Here is an 11,230-nt window from a genome sequence, read left to right on the forward strand (position 1 = left end):
GACTCCTTTAGCTCTTGCAAGATAACTAGGTAATAACATGTAAAGAAATACATAGGATTGTCACTCAGTGCATTAGATTTGCTGTAACAAGAGGCCTAAGTTCCGTCCATGATTGAGACAGACTATACCAATATGCCACCAAGATCAATGAAAAGTGAAGAATTTTTATTCTCGTCATGGATAAGTTCGGCCAGCTACGTATTTGCCTGTTATAACATGTCAAGGAGAATATGAGCATATGCGAACTTTTGACAAAATGAACACCACAGTAGGATTAAAATTACAAAAACCTGCATAACTCTCCCCAGCATATGACAAGATTATTAATAAGATTTATGTAAATTTTCTTTTGAAACCTTAAGACAAAGTTTATTGTCAATTTTACAGGTAGGGTTAAAATTGGAAATTTATTAGATTCCATTCCGAAAGAACCAACGAATCAAACATCAAGTATAGTAATGATACCCATTTCAGATACTTGAACCAAACAGATGTATTGAAATGAATGGTTTCATTTCAAACCCAGGATATCCGATTCCAAATCCGAATCCGATTCCAAGTTGCGAACCAAACGCCCCCTTAACATCTCGCAGACTCCAGCGACCAATGAGAAAGAAAAAAGGGAAGAAAAGTGAGAATCATTAGTGTAATGTAAGGAGATTAATGGTTAGGTAACCCTTGCTTATATTCGTATTTATTTATTTATAGCTACCTCAACTTCTTCCAACAGGCAGAGTGAGATTCTTCGGAACCTCACCTGCCCTCACCACTGACCATTCCTTTCCCACCAAAATTTTTTGTCAGCAACATAACACTATGACGCTTGCCCTGCTCAGTCTACAGGCTTCGGATTTCCAGTTTTAAGCAGAAAAATCTGTAGGTCTTCAGTTGGAACTTTTCTTCCTACAAGAAGGCTCACGCACTTGAATGCTATCTGGTTGTTTAGTCTGCCGAACTTGTGGGTTTTTGTTGGAACAACAATAAGAATAATGGGTCGAAGGAAGCAATTTCGGCCACGTCGCGCGGTAGGGTTGCAGCAGGGACAAACCTCCCAAGCAGCAGAATTGGATGACGTCACTGAAACTACTGGTACTAAACCTGAGGAGCATGACGAATTGATCGATATCGGTGTTGATAAGCCATATTTTGTTCAAGTGGATACTAGGGCTAGTTGGGATACGGCCAGCCAGCATTTTGATATTTCAGAAATTGTTTTATCAAATTTGGAATTAAATCGAGAATTCTACGGGTATGCTTTGAACGAGGAAGAATTTTATGGAGATTCTTCGAGGTTTTCGTTGATATTTAGTTTGAGCAATGTAGATGGGTATCTTAATCGAATGAAATTGGGGCATTGGCCTGAATTATCTGCCTCTAGCATTTATTTACAATTTGTGGTGAGACGTGTGACCGAGGGAATGGAGAGCAATGCTGTGATGGTGTCCGGGAATTTTGACGGCCCAGATGAGGCTGTTTCGGGTCTTGTTCATTTAGTTAGCTTGAATTTCTTGACTTTGAGGCCTATTTTGAAGTTCACATTATCGGAAGATTTGCAGTCTGTGAGGATGAGGGTTGAGATTCTGAGAAGGGCATTCGATGCTTGTGATTCACTTCTTGATACTACGAGGCAACTTTGGAAGAAGAGTATGATGAATGTCATGGCTTGGCTGCGTCCTGAAGTCTTGACTTCTGAGGCTAGATATGGATTTAGTCCTGCACCAATTGGGAAGAGCATTGATTCAAATGCAGATGCAGGAGATAACTCCGCTTCTTCAAGAAAGAATCGAACACGTTTTGATGTTGCCCGTTTTTATGAAGCTATTAAGCCATCAAAGTGAGTAACGATTGTAAATTTTTGAACTTTACAAGTATATATAACTACTACATTTTTTCTGTGTGTCTGAAAGTTATGGAACTTTATGTGTAATTAACGCCTGATTTGCACAAATGGTTTGCTATAGGGAGGAACCTATGCTGGATGTTCAATTGCCCAACTTGCTTCCTGAACTTAGACCGTACCAATGTCGTGCAGCTCACTGGATGATTCAGCGTGAGAAAGGAGTTTCTGAATGTTCTGGGAGTGGAAAAGATCAGTTTGTTAACCCCCTTTGTATGCCTTTGAATCTAATCGAAGCATCTGCAACATTGTACTACAATCCGTTTTGGTATACTTCTTTCTCTACTTCATCACATGCAAATACACGTGTATTTATTCAAGGAATTATCAACTGTTTGTGGTTGAGTACAACATTACGCATATGACAGAGAATGATAGGCGTCAAGAATCAATTCAAAAATTCTTCAGGAATTAGACCAAAAAGTAGACTGCACTTGAAAATCTGCAGACGTCATGATATCTATAGAAAACTCTTATATATCTCTGTCTTGCTGTGTTTTGGCTCTTCAGTCATGAAATTCAATTATTGTGATGTTTTGTTAATTGGTTTTGTTTCAGTGGAAACATCTCCTTGCGTCCAGAGTATCTGTCTTCTTATGTTTCTGGCGGTATTCTCGCTGGTATGTCACTTTCTTTGTCATTTGTACAAACAAACGTCTTTTTTTTTTCCTTTCCCTTTTGGTTGGCATCATTATTTTCCATTTTGGTTGGCATTATTATTTTTGTAAAGCATGTAATGGATTCATAATATAGAACAGAGACTTTTTCGCTAAATTCTCCTGCTTTTCGTTGTTCTAGTTGTGACAACATAACTTTTATTTTGAATATAAAGATGAGATAGACTAATGTGGTTTTGGCTGCTTGTACTACATTTAATCACCAAATTGCAGATGAGATGGGCCTGGGGAAAACTGTTGAGCTGCTTTCTTGTGTCTTTGCTCACCGCATGTTGTCATCTGAGGTTTTGGGTTTGCCACATAGTGAAATGCAAGATGATGGACAGAAAAGAATCAATCTCAGACGACTGAAAAGGGAGCGGGTTGAATGCATATGTGGTGCTTTGACTGAAAGCATCAAGTACAAAGGATTGTGGGTGCAGTGTGATGTGTGTGATGCTTGGCAACATGCTAATTGTGTAGGTTTTTCTGCTAAAAGGAAAATGCGAGTATCCACAAATACTTCAGAAGAACAAGAATTTAGCAAACATTCAACTGGAAACTACCAAAAGTTTAGTAGAAGGAAAAACAACACCAAGATAGTTGTCATGGAAGGAGTTCATATTTGCAGTCTTTGTTCAGAATTGATCCAAGCTACTGAATCTCCAGTATCCACAGGGGCAACTCTTATAGTATGTCCTACACCCATATTGTCCCAGTGGCATGCTGAAATAATTCGGTATTTTTCATATCTTATGTTTTCTTGTCCTATGGTTTTGCTTAAGTAAACAACATTTTCTTCACGGATTTTCTTATTGTTTTTGTGGGGTGGGTATTTGGGGACTGAGGGGAAGTGTCTGGAGGTTGGAGGCTGGATAGGGGTGCTTTTTGCTTGTTAGAGGCATTCATCTGGGAAAGCCCCTGAAGGGGCAAGACTTATGCAGCAGAACATTGTCAGTAGGAGGGCTTCTGTTCATTCAGTTGCCTTCTAGGACATTATCCTGCAGGAAAAGAAAATAATTTGCACTGCGTACACAGATATCTGCAAGTCAACAAGATCTTCACCAAGAAAATAGCTACTCTTGTTAGTTGGTCATCAGATAGGAAGAAAAATTACAATTTTATCTATCATGCGGCTTTCTAAGACTTTAATTTTGAAGAGGTTTTGCCATTTATGTCGATTTAATTGTGGTCTTAAGTTTTCTGATTCCCAATTGTGGCAAACATGTTAGGAATGCAAGACAAGGAAACAGTATATTATGCTTGCAAACAACAAAATTGTGCACATGCATTGTGCTGGTTGTAATTGACTTGCTTTCTAATATGAACCTCTTAGGCATAGATTGTTCTAGGATGTAGTATTATCATATGGGCTGGGATCTGCTTAATGTAACTTCTAGCAAGGACAAAAAGAGAGTCTTTCTTTGTAGCAACTTTCTCAAAAATAGAAATTTCTTTTGCTTCAACTTGTTTTCCATAGTAAAGCATGCTCATCATGTAAGCTGTTTGCTTAGTGAAATCTCTTTTTTTTGCTGATGTATAATTCCAAAACATTCATTTTCTTCCTCTTTCCTCTTCCTTCCTCTCTAACATTTGTTTACATGTTTTACACCACAGTCACACGACTCCTGGTTCCCTTAAAATTTGTCTTTACGATGGTGTTAAGGACACTTCGTGTTCAGATACACCTGCCGTGGACATAAATGAGCTTGTGAATGCTGATATTGTCTTGACAACCTATGATGTACTTAAGGAGGACTTATCGCACGACTCCGATAGGCATGAAGGTGATCGTCGCTGTATGAGATTTGAGAAGAGGTAGCACTAGACTTTCGGTTTTCATGTTTTATTAGAAGTATCTAGAGTGAAGTCATCTTGAAATGGAAATTGTTCTGACTAAATGTTTGTTGCTGGTTGTTGACCTTAATTTTTTATATTTATTTCTCTTATGGGCCCCTTGGGTTTTTGTTTCTATAGTGAAGTTTCTTGTGCTTTTCTTGTTTGCCTAAAAGAAGTTCTGATGATTAAGCAAATTTATTGTCAAATTTATCTGCTTTTTGGCCCACATGATTATCTCTACAAATTATTATTCTGTTCAGCTTCAAAGATCTTGTGAGTTTTGAATAGCATTATTGCAATATTCACTTCTCTCTCTGTCTCTTGCTGACTGATTTTTTAGGAACCATTTTTCATTTTCAAGTCAACTTCTGGACTGATATAAAAGATAGCACCACTTTGTCTGCACAAAAATGTGTGCGTGAGTCTTGCCTGATGGTATTCCCAACTTATTGGACTTTGAAATTTCAAGTGAGAATTGACCCAGTGGACGTAAACTGAAAGAACTACATTTGGTTTGCTTCTGCAACTTTTAATAAAGGAGGAATGGATTCTTACTGGGGAAAAGTGATTTCATCATATGATCAACAGTTTCAAATTAAATAGCAAGGGGACTAATCTATTCCACTTTTGGTTCTGTAGTTTTAGGTTCTGTATATAATAGCAACACCAGGATTTTTTTGAATTTGTTCTTGTTTTCCTATGATGAAAAGGGCAACTTTGCTATATGTCTGCACCATAGTTATTAAATCCGGCCCAGCCCGACGGTCGAACCGGTGGACCGGTCATTGGACCGGGCCGGGTTTGGAATCAGATCGTTTGTGCAAAGTGACCGTTGACTTAGTCAACGACCCGGCGGTCGAACCAGGTTAAACCGGAAACTCGGCCGGTTTTGACCGGTTTTGTCACTAACCGGATTTTGTGGAAAAATTATATTGCTATTGTTGGAACTCGAACGTCGGACCTCTGCCCCAACACTACCGCCTGCTTACCACCAAACTACTTCCATATATGTTGATATGGTAGCTTTATTATGATATATAAATGTTTTTTCAATTCTATTCTTTTTTTCTCTAAAACAGATTTATTTGGAATCTTTTAATAAAAATTTATTACCCTCCAAACTCTATAAGTTATAAAATGGATTCCAAAAATAACATATTACATAATTCATTTAAAGACAAATATTATTTTTAATAATTTTTTACACTTAAAATTCATAAATAAGCTAGATAATTACACTAAATATAGATAAAATTTACACTTGAAGTTTGGAATATTAATATATAACTTTATATTTGATTGATTCTTATATGAATTAATTATTTTATAACAAATTAAATTAAATGAGCTTTTGTTATGGCATTATTTTACAATTTATATCATATATCTTATATAAATAATTATGAAATATAATATTTAAATATATGTAGTGACCCACCGGTTCAACCACTTACCCACCGGTTAAACCATTAACCCGTTGACCCACCTCCTTCGCCGGGTTCCTTCCCGGGTTGGGTTTAATAACTATGGTCTGCACCCAAAGATGCATTTCTGAGAACATGATTCATGATGTTCTTTCTCCAACTCCAGTAGTTGAAGTTGGAAGAACTTTATGGCATAATCTGTTTTCCTGTTTAAAAACCATTTTGGACAACCAAAATTCACCCCAAATCAATGTGTCCCATATAGAGGGGGACCTTAGCGTTCTCTTGAATCATTATTATATCTGAGCTATGAGAAAAGTTGATCTGTGTGATGACTTGAAAGAAAATTTGAAGTTCCTCTTTTGTGGGTTTGGTTGCTTAATAAACAAGAGCAGGGTAGATGTGAAGACTTGTGCACTTATTGCATTTAATTCCACTTGAGAAATGAATCTCTTAGATTTTTGTTTAACCATGTTCGTACATCTAATTGAATGAAGAGCACACATTTTTTTGGACATTGTTCAAGACCCTCAACCATGTCACCTAGTTTTTAGTTTTTAGTTCGATGTTGTGAAACAGGGCTCAGATGTTGTGGCAGCTTCATATGTTAGGTCTGATTAAATTTAAGGTCTCAAGGATTTTAACAAACACAGAAAACTAGTGTATAAAGAATTTCACTGTGTAGTTCTGGAGCAAAAGGTTAACCGCGTCCAAGCTGGCAGAATGTCAGTTTTGGATAAATTTCATACCTGAAATTCTCCTAGAAGCTGAAACAAGTAAAAAGAGTACTCTATAGGTTATTCTTGAATCTCTGATGGGTCACGGCTGAATCTCTACGGTTTCATGTTTAGGCTTTGGGAGACACTAGTTTAAGCATGCCTTCATCAATTGATTTCTGAAACAGTTTCATATTGATTGCAGGAAGACTATGGGTGCTTCCTGTGTTGCTGAGTTCTCTATAATCTATTGGTGACTAAGGTATAACAAGTTGGTAATCTTGCTAAACCATAATTGACAATTTTTTGATACAATAGGAGACTTAATACAACAAATTATGGGAGGAAAATGTCCAAATTTTATTGCATTAGTGGATAGAGTAACTTGTATGAGGAAAATTTGCTTCCCCTGGGTTTGGTTGACTTAAGTTTCCCTTTTTTCCCTTTGCTCAGGGTTCCCCTGCAGGAGGGGGATGGGTTCCGTATAACCAGACCCAAAAATCACGTCTTGTGTTTACATGGTTCATAAGACACCCCTCTATTAGAACTCTATCTGTATGTTTTCTCTTTTGCATTTAAGTAATTAAGCACTTGGCAATATATGCACCTATTTAGATAGTAGGAGAAGTTATTTCCTTTCTCAAATTCTCGAGATTACATCTGGCAGTCATATGCATGTTAATGCAGATGATTGCTGATTTTTCATGTTGTTCTCTGCGTGAGTATTCGTTTACATGTTAATTGCTGAGGGCTCTATCATATGTTTGGAGGTTCAGAAAATAATCTCCCAGGAAGAGATGTTTTGAACATCTCTACGATTCAATGATGTATCATTAGCATTTGCATTGAGAATGGAGCGGAGAAGTATCTGGATAATTGCAATTGTGATTTATTGCCGGGATAAACCCCAAAATGTATGGGTAACATCTGAAAGAGATTACAGTAATAACTCGGGATTGCAACTATCAAATATGGCTTGCAATATTTACTAATTACTACCTTTTCCAGAAGTCTTTGAAGGTCTAACCATTGAATTATTCATGTGGACAAACGGAAACCCCTTTGCTCAGATTGCAAGTCCAAAATTTTTGTCAGACTCAACTATGTCTTAGTCATTCTACAAGTTTCAAGTATCTATTGATCTTGTTATCTTTGGGTTATTTAAGTCGTGCTTCTTGGATCTACAGTTTTATCTCAAGGATATCATTTTATGTCAATTTTTTTTGCAAAATTATTGGAAACCTTATTTTACTGCATATTCTTGCATTTATATTACAGACAAAGATTGAAATATTTTTCATTTCCTTGGTTTTCAAAACTGCAGATACCCAGTTGTCCCAACTCTCCTGACTAGAATACTATGGTGGAGAGTATGTTTGGATGAAGCTCAGATGGTCGAGAGTAATGCTGCTGCAGCAACAGAAATGGCACTAAGGCTACATGCCAAGCACCGGTGGTGTATTACAGGGACTCCCATACAGAGAAAGCTTGATGACTTATACGGGCTTTTGAAATTCCTCAGAGCATGCCCTTTTGATGTTTTTAGGTGGTGGGCTGAAGTCATACGTGATCCCTATGAGGTATATCAGCGCCTCTGCTGTAGTGAATTCAAATCTTTCACCTATGACTTTTAAGAAACTTGCAATCTTTAGATTCTGGCAAAGATTCTGGCTTTACAATCTTGGAAAGTTGCTGATGTGCTGAATACCATTTTTTTTCTTCTTTCGTCTTCTTAGAGACAAAAGAGACATAAAAAGGGAAAAATGGTGTTTTCTTATAACAATTCTTAGGATCTTCTAGTAAATCTAATGAGGATATAACATATTGAGTCTTTTTTATATATCTATTTTTTTATAAGGGAGACGTAGTGATGTTTTGGTTCATTGAAACTGTGATTTAATCTCCCATATACCTTTAAGTTTCTCAGTTAACCCTTACATTATCAGTTCTAATTGTTGACTGCAAATGTCCGTACTCATTCATGCAGAATTAGTAGTCATGTTCTCCTTCCCTTTCCTCTTATGTGAGAGGTTCTCAATTTGCAGGCAGGGGATGCAGGAGCTATGATGTTTGAACACAGTTTTTTGAGAAAGATAATGTGGCGCTCTTCAAAAGTGCATGTTGCAGAAGAGCTACATATTCCTCCCCAGGAAGAATCAGTATGACCAATTGAGGAGCATTTTTACCAGAGGCAGCATGAGACTTGTTTAAAAGATGCCCATGAGGTGATTAGAAATTTGAAGAATGACGTTGTCAAGAGAAAAGCACCAGGTACTTATGGTCTCTTCCACTCTTTCAATTGTAATTCATTAAAAAAAAACTGTATTACATATTTTGATGCCCTTGCATAGGTTCCAAAACTTCTGATAGTTTATCTGATGAGTTCATTACGCATGTGGAGGCTGCAAAGATGTTTAACTCACTCTTGAAGCTTCGACAAGCTTGCTGCCATCCTCAAGTGGGAAGTTCTGGTCTACGTTCTTTGCAACAATCTCCCATGACCATGGAGGAGATACTGTTGGTAGGTTTAGCCTATGGTTCAACATACTATTGTATCTTTCATAAGTTTTAGCCAGAAAATTTCAAATGTTAAAGCAGATTTGTATGTTTGGGTTCTATGTAGGCTCTTGTAGGTAAAACAAAGATAGAAGGAGAGGAAGCTTTGAGAAAATTAGTCTCTGCAATAAATGGACTTGCAGGTATAGCTGTACTTAAGCAAGATTTTGCACAAGCAGTTTCATTGTATAAGGAAGCACTTGCTTTAGCTGAAGAAAACTTGGAAGATTTTCGCTTGGACCCTTTGTTGAACATACATATCCATCATAATCTCGCTGAGATACTCCTGTTGTCATCAGACAATAAAAAACAATCACAGAATGTCCATAGAAGCTTTAAAGAAGATGTATCCATGGTATGTGATCTTGAAGAGAGTGAACAACGTGCTGTAAAAAGGGCAAAAATTGATGCTGGAAACTCTAATATGATCATTGACTCTGAGAAATTACCCGAGCAACCATGTTATGCTGAGGCAAATGGTTCCAGTCAGAAAGCATTCATTGTTGATCCACATGCTTCATCTCAATCAACAAGTGATCAATTTTTCAGAACAGTATGTGAGAATTTAAAGCAGAAATACTTATCTCTCTTCTATTCAAAATTGTCCATGGCTCAACAAGAGTTCTGGAAGTCATATGAACAGGTATGTTTGTTCCAGTGAGAAATCATTTTGCGAATTATTTCTTTGCGAGTGCAAGGAGATGAAATGGTGGTTTTGTGTGTGGACCAGTTCTTCATGGATTGGTCTAAAGAGAAATTTGTCAATGGCTGACCATCAGTTGCTATCTTTTTGTTCTTATTGAAGGTTTCTAGTGAGTTTAGCAACAGGAAAAGCCAGCACATGACTTGGTGGTTAGATGCCCTGCATCATCTCGAGCAAAACAAGGACACATCAAGTGAGTTGATCAGGAAAATAGGGGAAGCTCTCTCTGTTACTCTGAGTACTTCACGTACATCAAGAATTGCATCCTGGTTCGTTTACTCAGGAATAAATTCCTGTTTTTATGTTTTTTAATATTTTGCTCAGATTATTTTTGGACTGCTAGTCACTTTTGCTTCTTTAATGCAGCTTTGGTAGCATAACAAGCCTAAAATATTACATTCAGACTGGCCTGGATTCATTGGAAGAGTGTAGGAAAAACGTACTTGATAGACTTTTGGAGATCGACTGCACAATGGAAAATCCAAGCGAGGCAGATATTGATCGTGTAAGGCACTGTCCAAACTGTCAAGATAATGATCATGGTCCTCTCTGTGTCCACTGTGAGCTGGACGATTTGTTTCAGGTGTTGTAGTTAAGTTCTATTTAGCTTGATTCTTTATCAACTTAGCTAAAGGTTGGGGATTGCATTTGATATTTTATTATATTATGCATTTTCTATAGGTTTATGAGGCCAGGCTTTTCCGTACAAATAAAGGAAGGAATGGTGAGGTGATAACTTCTGCTGAAGAAGTAGTAGATTTGCAAAAGAAAAAATCTGCACTCCTCCTCAGTCTAAGCATCTCATATGATCCCTGGAGGCGGCACGTCTAAGCCTCCTTCTTTCGTTTAGTACGGCCACGACCACATGGTCAGTGTAGGAGTAATTCTGGCAATGACTATAGCGACGGGTCCGACTAGTAGTATACCAAAATCGGATCGGACCTCCAGGCCACTCTTGGTAATCAATCACTTGTGGGCGCCTCCGAGGTGGCTCACCTCCGTCCTCTCCACTTGTTCCAACCACAACCTACAAGGATAGCAAAGGTTCACATCTTAGACAAGGTAGTCACACTTAACGACACCTTAACACAAACCCCACAAGTCCGAAGAAACACAGTTCTAACTCGCCCAAGTTACTTCTAACCTAGGCTCTGATACCAACTGTGACAGCCCCACATTCCCCTAAGCCGTACCAAAGGGGTTAGCGAATTGCCTGCCCAATTCTCGCCAGGACTACTAAGACAGTTATACACAAACTAAAATGTTTCGACATCTATTAGCGCGCTTAAACGATTCAACAACCGCGAAACGGAAAAATGAAAATCGAAACTGAAGGTGAATAGTGACTGCCACGTCACAATCTGGCCAGATACCCGGCCGAATTCCTAGCCGGATTGGAGGCAGTAGCCAACTCAAACGGATTTCAAAAATCCCTGTCA

At 37.9% G+C, this 11,230-nt stretch overlaps 1 pseudogene; it reads left to right on the top strand.

Moving 5' to 3' along the window:
• Window positions 1-775: 775 nt before the first annotated feature.
• Window positions 776-10,622, top strand: LOC113754953 (annotated as a pseudogene).
• The last annotated feature ends 608 nt before the right edge of the window (window positions 10,623-11,230 follow it).

The sequence above is a fragment of the Coffea eugenioides genome, unplaced genomic scaffold (genome assembly GCF_003713205.1).
Source record: "Coffea eugenioides isolate CCC68of unplaced genomic scaffold, Ceug_1.0 ScVebR1_113;HRSCAF=492, whole genome shotgun sequence".
Taxonomy (NCBI): Eukaryota; Viridiplantae; Streptophyta; class Magnoliopsida; order Gentianales; family Rubiaceae; genus Coffea; species Coffea eugenioides.